General features: G+C 40.6%; 1 protein-coding gene across 2 annotated transcripts in view; it reads right to left on the reverse strand.

The window, feature by feature from the left end:
• LOC148012445 (uncharacterized) overlaps positions 1-15512 on the reverse strand; it is a 40165-nt gene that overhangs the window by 24146 nt on the left and 507 nt on the right. The window contains exon 2 of one of the 2 annotated variants that reach the window (XR_015689015.1): positions 8980-9028. The gene's annotated coding sequence lies outside the window, so the exon portion shown is untranslated. The remainder of the gene's footprint in view (positions 1-8979; positions 9029-15512) is intronic. The other variant, XM_087668756.1, reaches the window with a different exon arrangement.

The following is a 15512-nucleotide window of genomic DNA, read 5'->3' on the forward strand; positions in this document are numbered from 1 at the left end:
GTCCAACCTAGCACCAACTGACCACCAAAACCCAGTTGGCATAACTTAACACAACTTTTGCCTTTAACACCCACTGCATCCTCGAGGTCCTTGGCCTGTTCCCATGAAATAACTACCATGTGCATCACGTGCTAAACAACCTTGCACACTTAATTAATAACTTAATCAAATGTTACTAGCAAGATTAAAGCATCTCAAAATTTCACGTCCCCGTGACAGATCTCCCTCTTGAAAACCTTGCAATCATCCTCGATTGCACTACATTGGACCAAAGCAAAAGTATATTGCACTGGAATTTCAATTTGGCATGATAGTCACCACAACATTGGCCACTATTGTTGAACCGTTGCATATATGCAAAACTTATTGAAATTTTCTAGCCAGTAAAACATAATAGAAAACTGAAAAAAACAGTCCAAAACTGTTGCTAGAAACCATTGTATGCATCCATAACTCATGTTTCTCAACCGTTCTGACTTCAAAACCACAGTAAAGCATATTCTCAGCATAAACCATGGCTGAAACTGTCAATGACATTCATTTACATGCGGCTGTCCATGGAAGCAGCTGTAAACCATTAAAAATTGAGCATGACCTGATCATAAACTTATCATGGACTGATATGAGAACTGATCACAAATGGCTGCAAATGTGACTCCAAACTGATCAAAAGCTGATGGTAAAAAAACTTATCAGAAACTAATGCAAAACTGAACCCAAAGTGATCATAAACGGTTCTCAAACTGCTCAAAAACTGAGCTGAAACTAATCAGAAATTGATCTCAAAACTGAGGCAAAAACTCATGCCAAATTGGTCCAAAAACTCATGCATAAGTATAGTCTCAGAGCCGCGGTGACAACCATACTCATATACATGTATCTCACAGTGACTAGTACACCGAGTAGTGACCTCATGGCAGACATACTATCAGCATAGTACCTTGGATGCATGTTGAATACATCCGAGATCAACTACATACAAGAGTTGTCCAAAACCGGTGGAGTGGAAGTGCTACCTCCCCCTTGAGCATTAGGCAATGCTCCGGACCCCCGCTCTGCTGAACCTGAGTAGGCCCGCGATCCAAAGTCGGCTCTAACTAAAAGGCATCGAGATAAAGTTGCAATTGAGGATGGTCTGCCAAGTCATCCTCTTCCATCCATTTTGCATCCATTGGTGAATAGTTTTGAAACTTCACCAAATATCTTCTAGAAACTTTACCCCTAACCTTCATTTCCTTATATGCCAAAATCTGCTTGGGTACCAAGATCTCATCTAGTTCCTCAATCTCTGGTTGAATTTCAGCAAATACATCTTCTGGCACATCACCACGAAAAGGTCTCAACAAATTGACATGAAAGGCATTGTGTATCCGCCAATGTGGAGGTAATTTCAGCCGATATGCAACATCGTTGATCTTTTCCAACACTTGAAAGGACCCATAGTATCTCATGCTTAACTTTGGATACAACCACTCTCTTCCCTTCATCTTTTTCAGCCTTGCCTTTTCGAAACCTAGCAATACATAATTGCCCTCTGCAAACTACAAAGCACGTCTATGTTGACCAGCTGCCCACTTTTACTTGTCCTGTGATCTTTGAAGTGCATACTTTATCTTTGCATAGGCTGCATCCAAGCTTTCCACAAAGCGATCTACCTCAAAGATCTTATCCTTGGTGTGCAAAATAGATGGAACCTTCTTGCCACCCTCAACCACCTCAAATGGAGCCTTGCCAGTGAAACTATGCACCGTATTATTATATGCAAACTCAACCAATGGCAAATACTACTCCCGTTGTGTCTTGTGGTCTGAAACATAGCACCTCAAAAGATCCAACACTATGGAATTTGCTTCCTCAGACTGACCATCTATCTGCGGATGGAAGGATGATGAGAATTTCAGCGTGGTACCCATATTCTCAAACAACCCCTTCCAAAATAGACTGGTCATCCGAGGGTCTTGATCACTGATGATCGACTCAAGCATACCATGATACTTGAGAATGTGCTGCATAAATAATCGTGCCATATGATCAGCCTTTATCTTCTTCCTCACCGAAATGAAATGGGCTTGTTTGCTAAACCTGCAAATAATAGTCCATATCCCATCATTCCCTGTAGGTGTCCTAGGAAGCTTAAAGATAAAGTCCATAGCAATGCTCTGCCAAGGCCTATCTAGAATAGGCAAGGGCTGCAACAAGCCCGGCATCTTTTGCCTATCATACTTTACCTTCTAACATATGATACATACCCTAACATACTGCTCTACATCATACCTCAAAGCTCGCCAATAAAAGAAATGCTCCACCACCTTGACTGTGGCATCAATACCTCTGTGTCCTGCATACGAAGGAGCATGACTTTCAATGATCACTCTAGACCTCAACTGCTTTGTGACACACAGTCGTCCATGCATCAACAGAAATCCATCTCTTAGCATAAAATGCTCATGCCTTTGGCCATTGCAAAGCTGATCATAAACATTAGCAAAGTCCGAATCAGCAACATATTGCTCTTTCATGGCATTCAACTCAGTGTGATAAACCATAGTGACGGTTGAATTTGTGGCTTACGTAACAGTGCATCAGCCACAACATTCTTTTTATCATCAATGTGTACAATCTGAAAATGAAACATAGAGAGAAAATTTGCCTATCTAATATGCTTCTCTGACAACTTTGTTTGCGTCAGAAAGTACCTCAAAGTCTGATGGTCTGTCTGCACTGTAAAATCAGCCCCCACCAAATAATATTTCCACGTAGACAGTGCATAAATTACAGCCAAGAGCTCTTTCTCATAAACCTATAAATTCCTCTCTGCACCGTGGAGAATTCGGCTCTCATAAGCCACAACTCGGCCATCTTGCATAAGGACAGCCCCATTTTGTTACCACATGCATCACACTGAACCACAAATGACTTCCTTAGATCAGGCAACACAAGCACAAGATCTGAAGTCATCTTTTCCTTCAAATTTTCAAATGCTGAAATTTCCACTATTGTCCATCTATATGGCACATCTTTCTTTTGCAAAGCATGCAATGGAGATGCAATTTAACCAAAAACCCGTGTACATACTTCCTATAGTAAGAACATAAACCCAAGAAGCTGCGGATCTCATGAACATTCTTCAAAGCTGGCCATGAAAGTATTGCTTCAACCTTAGCAGGGTCCATACGAATACCATCAGCCGATACAATATGTCCCAAAAAAGGATTTCATGCAAAAAGAATTCACTCTTCTTGTCATTGTTAACCACCCTATGCTTACGTAGCTCCTTGAAAACAATGTCCAAGTGCTTATCCATCATCTAACTAAAAGTGGCAGGAGCATTCGTAAGTCCAAAAGGCATGACAAGAAATTCATATAACCCAAAAGATTTCCTAAAAGCTGTCTTAGGCACATCCTCCAGTCTAATGCGTATCTGATGATACCCACTTTTCAAATCTATACGGTTGAATATTGCTGCCCCCTGCAATCTATTCATAGCATCATCGATCTGAGGGATCGAAAAGCGGTTCTCTATCATGATCTTGTTCAGAGCACGATAGTCAATGCATATACGCCATGAACCATCCTTTTTTTGCACCAAAATCACTGGAAAACAAAAAGGAGATGAGCTGGGCTGAATCAGCCCTTTTTCTAACAGCTCATTTACCTGACTCATAATCTCCTCCCATTGGGCTGCACTGACTCTGTAGGGTGGTTTATTAGGAGGGCTACTTCCAGGGATAAGGTCTATGCCATGATCTTCGGGTCTTTCAGGTGGTAGCAGCCCTAGAAGTGACTGAGAGAATCCTTCTCTAATTTAGACATATTCCAAATATTCTCACAATCATCCTTATCCTTAACAAAAACTAAATACACTGAAAGATGATTTTTCATTACTTTAGAAATAGCAGCTGCAGATACAACAGGGACAGATTCCCCTTTCAACTTTACATCAAGTGTGAGTGTCTTTTCCTTATGTTGAATAGTGATCTCTTTTGCATATGAATCAATCACTGCATGCATACGGTGGTACCATGGCATACCAAGCAATACATCACAACCCTCAAGTGGAGTAATGTAAAACTCTTCACTATCCACATATCCCTGTATGTGCAACCGAAGCATGTGCTTCAATTATTAAAATCACTGTTAATGATTCCCAGATAGAAAAAAGTGAAAAATAGGAAGCTTGAAGCTTCTTGGCTATGGCTGCCACAAAACCCACAATTAGGGTTTTGGTCACAATAGACAGTAGGAGAGAAATTAGGACAAACCCTCTTAGGTGAAGATGGTCCACTACAAGGGCTACAATAGCCCTATGATAGCCAGGAAGATTGCACTGCCTATAGGTCATGCCATGCTCTGGAACTTCACACTGCCCAAACTACACCGTTTCCTGGGAATTGAGCAATGTTGCTCTCCATGAGTTTCCGGTGCTGATTTCAGTGTACAATGCCTTTGACTGATGGCACGGGTCCCAAGGTGGCTGCTAAACACTAATTACTGCTGTAATTTAGGGTTTACAGTAGTAAACTTGTTGTTGTCCACCAAATTTGGCTGTACTCTGCTACCAATGGCTGAGAATTACTGAGAATGCTTGAGCATAGACTGGAGGAGATGAGAGAATGCTGTAGAGAGAGAGAGAATCAACTAAAATGTATCTTTTGATTCGTAGCTCTGATGACAAATCTGATGGCACCAACAGCTTCAAAAGGGGAGTAAAACACCAGCTCAGCTCGCGAGCCCTCCTCTTCTACCGCCGCCTCTCTTGAGGCGGAAGAGAAAACTTGTTGCCCCCCGTCCTATTGCGGCACTGATCAGTCATCGTCGCCTCTCAGAGCCAAATCTGATCACCTCCTCTCACTCCACCAAGCTCAGAATGGCTGCCATTCAGCTTCCACCACCCTCCAACAGCCTTCTTCCTAGTTGCATGGGAAAGTTTTGCCAAGTGGCAGCCTTCCTAATGCATTTTCAGCCATTAAATTAATTTTTCAAAATTAATTAATTCTGAAAATTAATTTCAACCTTTTGACCCTGCCCAAAATTAAACATGCCCATCTGTAATGAAATTGGCTAGGCCATTTGCAACTTGGAGTAGTTTCCAACCTCTGTTAACCCTTAGACTAGCATTAATTAATTAATTAATGCTAGTCCCTAGCGTCACCACTGACACTTAATGGCCAAACAATTGTCCTAGGGTCCAACTTGGCACCAACTGACCACCAAAGCCCAGTTGGCATAACTTAACACAACTTTTGCCTTCAACACCCACTGCATCCTCGGGGTCCTTGGCCCGTTCCCATGAAATAACTGCCATGTGCATCACATGTGCTAAACAACCTTGCACATTTGATTAATAACTTAATCAAATGTTACTAGCAAGATTAAAGCATCTCAAAATTTCACGTCCCTGTGACAAACTGCATGACATAACCAGCCATAGTACGATAAAGCATAAGACATCTGTCATAAGAGCATATGGTATTCAGCCATGAAATCAGCCCATAATCATAATGGCAAACATGACTCTGCAATACATCAGACCACATAGTAGCATCCAAAATGCAAAACCGGTAGGTGGCATAAGATCTTGCAATGGTCAAGCTCCAAGAAAAGCCCAAGTATTTGTACAACAACATCCAAATAAGTGGCTCTGTAAAGTACATGATAGTAGACAAAGTGCATAGTCGGGTAAGCATGCTCTCTGACTTGTATGGGCAAAAGCAACCCAACTAGCATAGAAGCTAGGCAACACAAAAGCAACAAAGCCATAAATGCTAACCCTAAGCACTGTCAAGAAGTTTAGTGATCAAGGAGTAACCCGCAAAGAACCAAGTATCAATCAGCAATGAAAGCTCAATAACTAACTGCTAAGACAATGGAGTAAACATTGCTCAAACATGTATCTACATCCAAGTAAATCCAAGATCCATAATTGACGCATTAAGGGCCAAATAGCATCCAAGCTGCATAAGTGATAAGCCGACCGAATGCAAACTGCTTCACAAAATTCTCAAATGCAAGTCAATTCAAGCCCAAACATCTATCATACTACAGCCACGAACCCAAAAGCATCCACATCAGACATCAGTTCCATAATGGGTAGCACGGGACATAACCTTGTCAAGTGAAATGCCAACTTCCAAGAAAATGACAGTGAACCAAGAATTGAGCTCTACTCTTTGCTCAAGAAGCATCCGGGAGCATAAACATCAAAGTGGCATCATCCAAATACATCAACATATCATCCCGAGTAGTCGGGAGCACCCGTAGGCCATAGGCATAACCAAACTGGAGGTAAAATAACATGTCAACCAAGGTAGCATAAATCCCAACCAAGAACAAAGTGTCCGCATCCAAATTAAGGCTCAATAGCTCTCAAATAGCATATCCGAGCATAAACCATGATGACCAAGCATCAATACATCCAACATGACACCCGAATATCAACAAAGAGCATTATGCATAAGCCGTCCCTGATAAAACCTTGCTGCCCAAACAATATACAACAGTAAATCTTTGCATAAATCAAGCTATGGAAGCTCAAACCAAGTCCCAAAGCATCTGCATTTGGGCATCAAATACTAAGCCTCGAAAGCATTACATAAGCTAAGAGCATGAAATTTTCTTGCTTAAATCAACTCAAATGTGTTACAAAAAATTCTGTGATCAGAATTTGACAGATCTGGCATCACCATTACGTCCAGAGCGTGCCAAAACCGCAAGTTAGACTCTTATCTTGCCTAAATCGAATTTCAGATGCTTGAGATATGAGAAAATTTTGGATTTTTTAGCCAGATTTTGAAAACAGGTGCAAAAAAACGGAGCTGCTACAATGGGGCTTGTTGGTTATGCTGAGGATAAGGGGGAAAATGGGGGCATACAAGGTGCCCAATGAAGCCAAGGAACACCTGCAAAGAGCCTATGAGGGCCGAGGAGAGGCGGGAGATAAAATCTTACCTCGAGGGAAAGAAGTCATGGCTAGCATTGAAGCTCCGAGCTCTAGGTCTTCAATCCGGGCTGAAGTAATGCCGGGCCAAGCTCCACGATCAAGCTCTGATCCAAAGCTCTGATACCAGTTGAAGGGGATGCAATAGCAATGGAGAAGGAGAAGAGGAAGATGCGGGAGAGAAGAGCACACACAATGTAGGTGTTGTCCAACTGAATTGACAACCTTATTGCACTATCATATTATATATGAATAAAGAATGGGTGGTCACAGTGTACACGGGCAGACCCAGAGGCCTTTTACCCCAACATGGTGCCTAGCTCAACATGCGCTCTGGTGAAATGAAAATATACTCCAATATGCCATGTTTGAGGTGTGATGATCGGGTTACCAGCTATTGAAATCGCACTCTGGTTATCGAAGTAGAGAACGATTGGTGTAGCACATGGAAATTGAAGCGTCATCAATAAGTTCCTCAAGTAGATGGCCTTAGTGGTACCATCAAAGAGAGCCATGTACTCATCCTTGACCATGGAAGCCACCTCCGTCTCTTGCTTACGGCTCACCCAAGAGATAGGAGCTATGCCTAAGATAAAGATGTAGCCACCATGGGAACATCGAGTAGAATCCCCAAAATTTGTGCTTAACAGGGGCACTGCACAGTGTGAACAAGAGCTATTTCACATTGGTAAATACTTATTAAGACTAGAGAACATTAATAGTTTAATGTTTTTCTTGAAGACAACTAACAAAGCACGTGTGAGGCTAATAGCACAAATGCAAGTTGTCGAGCCTGTTGAGAGCCAATTTTCTTTACTCGGTCAATATTTCAATGCACCTAAAATGTCACATTGGATTGCTTGTATGCGTGCGTTGAGATAAGTTCAGTGTTCTTATTCATATGGATTGACTATAGTCATGGTTTGCTTTTGTAGGCCTACACTAATTCGGACTGGGTTGGAGATCCTGACACTCAACATTCATACGGTGATTCTTCAGTACCTTTTGCCTAGGATCTGGGTTCACCCTCCCCTACTACTCCAAATTGATGGGGAGAGGGTGACTCCCTCTAGCTTTCCCTTCCACTTTGAGAGGGGGCAGCCTTCTTCTTTTTTGAGTGATTCAATTTTGGTTCATTCCCTACTTCATAGATAGTTATTATTTGTACATTGTATCAGTTTTCCCATCCTCTAGATGACTATGATTGTAAATGGACGCTCAAGCAAGTGAACAATTCCCTTGTGAGGGCACTATCGAAGTGGCACTGTTGCATAACATTTTGCTTGAGTATGATAATTTGCATTGCCTCTTGCATAAACCCATGCATTGGCATCCTATTCTTGTAAATATGCATCCCTTTTCAATCAAAAAGTGGTGGACTTTGGCTCCATCATATTCACGCCAACTTACATGGTTGTCTCCTGGGATAGTCTCCCTTTCCTTCCATCTATCTATTTCACTTCACCACATACCCATTGCAACTTCGAGAACCATATGCTGATAGGGTCAGGAGTTCCTATACTTATAGTGAAGGGTTTCTCTTGATAACATTTATTTTGCCCAAGGCAAGAATTGGCTCAGTTCAGTTTCTAAGACACTAACTACATAGACTATGCCTCATTTACTTTGGCATTGCCTAGCTAACCAAGTATAAAAGTTGTTCTATTGCTTGGTTTCAAGATTATCAAACTAGTCCAAGTTCTTCAATTGCATAGGATAGGGAGTATATTAGACCATACGAAAGAAAGAAATCCTACTTTCCTAGGAGCCCAGTCTATCAACATGTAAGTCTCTCATATTGATGTATTTAATCGCTTTTTCTCTTTTCTTAATCAGTTCTTGCTTGCCTATCCTCTTTCACATTAGAGAATCACTGAATAATGCTTTCATCCAGAGAACAAAGGTGTGCATTGCTACTTTAAAGAATAACCAAACATTGAAACACAATCATGCATACATACACCTTCATAGTACAAAAAGGAATAACAGCTTAGTGATTTAGCATAAAAATGAAGAACAGGTTAGTTATTTTAGCAAGTTACCTTGCTACCTGATGGAGTACTTTTCTTGGGGCGGAACGTTCGCTGATTCCTGTGTCACCAAACAGAATTGGGATTTCAGAATTTGCTCAAATGTGTGAAAATTTAGTTAATGTAACTTAACAATTTTATGGTATTCATGCTGAATTCATTGGAGGCATAGATCTTAAATAACTATATTACATTACTAAGAACTGTTAGAACTTGTAGAAAACCATCCGTACATTTTCTACAACTGAGGCATCAGATCAAAATTTTTCTATAAGCATGGGGCAGAAGTGAGAAATCATTGGAAGGTGGAAGGAGAGTGTCCTATGGAAAAGGTTGTGCAGTAATCATATGTGGAACATTTTCCTCCTCCCTTGGTTCCCTTTTTCCTGGAGTATGCTTTGAGCTTTTGATGTTCTTAGATATTATTGGAAAACCTGATTATGATTACTTAGCGGTATGGACAGACCTAAGTAGGCCACCACCTATGAAGTTATAGATCTCACCCTGCATGCTGGGCATTTACTTGTATCTGTAAGCATAAGTTCAATTAAAAATTCAGCAATGTGGGTACATTCCTCTTACATTTTCAGTCTCAATCTGATATGCATCATGCACCTACTCAATCTACTCAGTATGACTGTAACCCCTGCCACATAGGCAATAGGTTATTTAGAACACTTTTAGTAGAATCAAATCTGATGTACAGCTTATGGTGCAGCATTTGAGCCTGCCCGCAATATAGCATGTGCAAATTTTGTAGGCCATCTCATAGCCTCCACATTGATGCCCTTTGTTCAATGTTTTGTGCACCTAGTGGCCTAAACTGTCACTTGGGACAGTTATTGCACCTAGAATCCTAGTGTCCCTAGGCTTGGGGTTTTTGTAACGGTTAAGTCATTTAGGGTTAGGTTTTTCTAGAAAAGAACACTTTCTACAATCCTAGCACATTAACTGTGGCATTATTAATTGTGGTCTTTCGAGCATTGTACTTTTGTTCTATCATTAGTACAATGGCTTTCATTGTGATTGTCATTGTCCCCCCTCCCCCCACTCTCTCTCTCTCTAACCAGCCTTCTCAGATAGCATAGTATGGGGGAGTTTCGAAAATGGGGAAAACAGAAACAAAAAAAACCAGAGTTTCAGAGTTCAAGTTAATTTTGCAGACAGGGGGAGAAGTTTCGGATTTTAGCATTAAATCCATACATAGGTACTTTAATATATCACTGCACAAAACACCACCTAAATTTTACACAAAACTCCAAGCCTTCATGTCACATGAATTTGTCTTCATCTTCTCTCCATCTCGTTTATATCTCAGTTCTCCATCTCTTATATCAAACAAACTGTGACAAGTATTTCAAGCCTTCATATCACCATTTAATTACTACAAGTTGCTAGCAAGAGTTGAGTATTACGAGGATGTCAAATTTTGAGATGCTATAATCTTGCCAATATTATTTGATTAAGATATTAATCAAACAGGCAAGGTTGTTTAGCACATGATGCACATGGTAGGTATTTCATGGTACCAAGCCAAGGACCTCGAGGATGTAGTGTATATCAAAGGCAAATGTTGTAATAAGTTATGCCTGACAAGTACTAGGTGGTACTCAGTGTCAAATTTGGGCCTAAACCAATTTATTGGCCACTATTGTCAACAGTCACATTAGAGACTAGGCATTAATTAATTAATTACTTAATACAAATCTAAGGATCAATAACTACTCAAGGATACTTGGAAGACAAATTGGCCTAGCCAATTTAATTATTGGCTAGTGAAATTAATTATTCTTAGCACTAGAATAATTATTAAATTAATTTTCAATAAGCTGAATAATGCTGAAAAATGGGATTAGAAGGCTGCCACTCGGCAAAACTTGCCCATGCAAGTGGGAAAAACGTTTTTAGGGCATAGTAGAAGTCTATTCCAACCATTGTGAGAGAAAAGGAAGCTATTAGAGAGCAAGGAGAGGCTGCTGATGTGATTTGCAACCACCAACAATCAATCCTACAGCATGTGACAGCAGTTTGGAGCCCTCCAGGAGCAAGTGACATTAGCCCAAGGTCCTCGTGGTGCAAATGGCATCATAGAGGAGAAGGCAGCAATCTTTCTAGTGGTCCTAAGCTATAGGTGACAAGTTCCATGGCTGTTTGAGCAAGGCAACAGTAGTTTTTCAATGTTTCTCGCTTTGAAACTATGAAATTTCTCTCTCCACAACATTCTCTCTCATTCCCTACCCATTTCTCGAGTTATCTCAACATTTTCCAACAATTTGAGCTATCAATGGAAGAGATTTCAATCAATCTCTATTGTAAACCCTAATTTACAACAAAAATTAAGGTTTGACAGCTGCCTTGGATGTGTGCTCGGAATTGAGGGCCTAGATCTTGAATTCCAATAGCTGAAATTGAGGAATTTCAAGGAGATTCAAGAGGCCAGCTAGCCAATATCAGATTTGGGGCTGAATTTGTCTTTCAAGGAGTAGGGTAAAGGCCAATCCCTAAGCAAACCAAAGGGCAGATTGGTTTGGAGGCTTGCTGGTTAATTTTGACAGCAAGAGGCACTTGGATTAGCGGAGGATATCAATGGATCTCAAATGCACTCCATCCATTTGCAAATATAAGTTTTAAAAATACCGAAAGGGGTGCCAATTTTGGGGCCAATAGAGTGTCCAATGTCTAAGATTAATGTGGTAAATTGTGCATTTTTAGTTTTATGAATTTATTAATTACTATAATTAGTGCTAAATCAAGTTATTTACCACCCTATTCGAGAAGAAAGGCTGGTTTCATTGAGAATCGGTAATACCTTCTTAGTTATGCAAATCTTTGTGTAACCACTTCCATCCTCTCACTATAGATAGCTTTACTGCGAGAAATATGCATGCAAACACATGTAATAAAAGTGTAATTTGAAGTCTGAAATTGAAATATGAGAACTAAAACACATTGTTTGCCGGCCAAAAACTGAAACACGGATGGATAAAGTTTAAGGCCTCTCCCCCCTAAATAAATCCCCTACCCCCCCCCCCTTTTTCTTTTTCTTTTTTAAAATTAAAAGTTCTCAAAATGTGTTGAGTTACGGAAATGTTTTTGAAATAGCGTTTCTGAAACAAACGTCTGAAAAGCCATTTTGGGGTACTATGTTGTGGTTCATGATGTGATTTAAAAACAATTACAATAAGTATTCAAAGCAAAATCTGAAATTAACACTTTGCGACTTTGATCTTAGATAGATGACACCTACTTGGCCCCAAAGCTGGCACCCCCTAGTGTAGAAGACATCATACTTGGGAGATGGCAACTGAGTAACGAGAATCATCACTATATCCTCTAATGAAATTGTCCTACAAATGGATACAAGCTCATCTCGCATGTCCTCCATCTGGTTGATTTTGTCCTACATGGAAGGGGAATCAAATGTTGATGGTCAATCTTCTTCTTTGAAAGAAAAAGGGAGTGGCACACTCACACCCTCACAAAGACCCTCTTAGCACTTCTTGCCTAAAAAGAATAGATTTCACTACCATAAATCGAGCCATATAGATGACTATTGTCACTCAAAGGCCAAGGGCCTTAGTCCCACACGCAAAATCACCTCATCCCCACCTAAGGATCTTCTACCCACACTAAAGCTGAATCCAATTCCTAGTCCTAAACCAACCTCAACCCCTTTTGGCAATGGTAGTGCCACTCCAAGGAGGTTGAGAGGGGATCTTCCACAAGGAGGTAGCGCAATTTCTCTAACCCCTAGTATCCATGTTTATCAATGGCTGACCACCCATGGGTCAATCTTGGATCTCCCCCTCAATCAATGCCTCATAGCATCTCTGACTAGTTTGATCATTACCTTCCCCTAAGCTAGTCTCTTAAGAGTCCTAGATCATCCTTAGGAACCTTAGGCCAGTTTCCTTTAAGCTTAGCCATATTTTTTCTATCTTCCGCTGCATTCAATCATACATACAAACCCATCGCATTGTTTTTTTTCATTTAGCTTTACTTTTCTATTTTGTTTTGCTTTGGAGCATCTAACTACTGATCTCCGTTTAGCAAATTCTAATCTCTCTTGTAGGGTTTTGTATTTCAATATAGGGCTAACATGCAAGTTTGCACCAATCCTTTCTCGATGGTTGGAGACATGAAATGCACACCATTTCTTTCGTGGTTTCATCTTCCTAGGAGATTTGCTCTTCTACCACCATGGAGGCTTTCCCTCCCAAGACAAATCGTATAGCATCTCTCTTGATGCTATCATAGCGGTGACTTCTACCTTGCTCTTCTAGTTAGCATGCTTCATCCTCCTCTTCGTCATCATGGTTCTCGAGATCACACGAAGACCAACATCAAGCTCCTCTTCCTCCTTTGGCATCGGCATCCATGGTTGAGAGGGGGTTTCGACCCTTTTGTGGTATTCTACAAGCTTTAACACTTGTCTTCGACATCGGCCCCCCTTTCCTGTTGTACCTCTCCTTTGCATTGCATGATTTCGTCATTTTTATAAAGGGCGCTTAGGCAGGTAAACAAATTTCCCACAAGGGACACTATCCTATCCAAGTAGCACTTGTTGCATGCACATTCTCATCATGTAGCATTCTCATTTCTTTTTCATTGTGCAAAGCACACTTGAGCAAATCCTAAGCTGTCTCCACCAGCCGTTCTTCACCACCTCACCATTCCATATCACCCTTTTCCTTGTCATTGACACCCTCAAGTGGTTGGGTTAGCTTGTTTGTTTTGTGATGTATTGAAACTAACTATCCCTTTCATTCTCCCCAGGGGGCACAGTTACTTAAAAGGCCGCAAACCATATTTGTTCTCACCCACCCAAAAAAAAATTTCAATGTGGTTCCTTCAGCCTTTACATGACTTGGTAGGCCATTGGGCAGCCAACAAGCACCCTTTGTTCAATGCCCTATTCTCTCTAGGGTGACTACTTGGACTTCCTTGGTAAAATAACCATCACCTCTGTAGTCTTGATAGGCCACTCGGCAACCAACATGCACCCTTTGTCTAATGCCCTAGATAATTTGGGATTAATGCCTTGGGTTTTTTCTAGTCCCTTCTTGGTTTCAATTTTGGGCCTAAGAGGGGGTGTTGAGCTAAAACATTCATTACATCGTAATTAGTTTTTTTAAGCAATTTGAATATGACTTAGATAAGCTATGATTTCTAAGCGGCCAACTTGAATTTCATTAAAGTTGGCACATACAACAAGGGTCACATTAAATGTTTAAGCATGGTCCAAAGTGAGAATGGGTAGTGTCAATTTTGATATCACAAATCAAACTTAGGAAATTTATTAAGGCATTTTTGCCAAAATTGATTGATGTTGCATGCAAGAGAAAATTTTCAATGATTCTCAAGAGTGACTTGTAATCAGGATACAATGTCTGTAGTCTTCATGCTAGTCACAAAGTTGGTTATGAATTAGACATATGAAAGCCAATAGTTGACTAAGTACTGATCACACGCAATGCTAGGCAATGTCTATGAAGACCAATAACATGTACAACTCATCTAGCAACAACTTGACTACAAGATTATATAGGTCGACCGCTAACCAAGTCAATTTATCATGCATGTCTAGATTGCAATATGCGATGCATTCGTGCATGTCCGGATTCCATGCAAGTAGACAAAAGGTTCCAAAATGATGAGATTTTTTTCAATATGATGAACGGGTCATCAAGTAGATGAGGCTGATTCCATGCAAGATGGATGTGGATAGACAAAAATTCCAAGCCTCTTTATTAATGGGATATTTTAAGAATCAATTGCCCAAAAGTATAATGTTCGAGATTTTGAAAGGCCCTGTTCTATGGCCTTGGCACACAACTAACATTTTCTACAATCTACATCAGACTCGTCACGCAACATTGGAAGGAGTACCTGCATTAATCCAGATGCAATCAATGGTACAGTTCATGCTGCAGAGAGCAAATGACACTGTTTGAGATAGTATTAGGGCAACCAGTCACCAACACCTTCCGTGGAGACTTCTACAAGGAACTAGAGTATCCACACAGGACAGCAGCAGCCAAACAAAACAAAAAGAAAACGGTACATTGATATTCATAGAGAGTTAATGTGCTATCTCAAGATGATCCAAAAGCAGCCTCCCCTCTCTTCCTGCCCCTTCTGTTGCTCTTCAGCAACAAAACGACGTAAAAGCAGCATATTGAGTTGGCCTGATACTAACTACACCCTAAGTATGTTTCTGTTTCTGACCGGCCTTAAATTTTATTGCTCAAATACTTTTTAGACCATGTCAAAATAAGGATGGCATGTATAGCCTTTAAGTGACGAAAGAGGGGAGCTTTGCATAGTGCGTAGTCCATCGACTTAATTACTGCCACCAGCTCTTTAACAGCTTATTTTAAGGATCTATGCGACTAATGAACGCATTCATTCATACACTGATATGAACTGACAGAATATAGTCAAAATGGGCAGCTTGAGAACGCTCAAAGAGTTCTGCAGTAAAAGCAGCGTGTTCGGAGGATAGTATTTCTATGCAGATGTCCAAACGAAGTTATTTGGCTTGA

The sequence above is a fragment of the Lygodium microphyllum genome, chromosome 27 (genome assembly GCF_053477565.2).
Source record: "Lygodium microphyllum isolate KBCC chromosome 27, Lygodium_microphyllum_v1.1.10, whole genome shotgun sequence".
Classification (NCBI taxonomy): domain Eukaryota; kingdom Viridiplantae; phylum Streptophyta; class Polypodiopsida; order Schizaeales; family Lygodiaceae; genus Lygodium; species Lygodium microphyllum.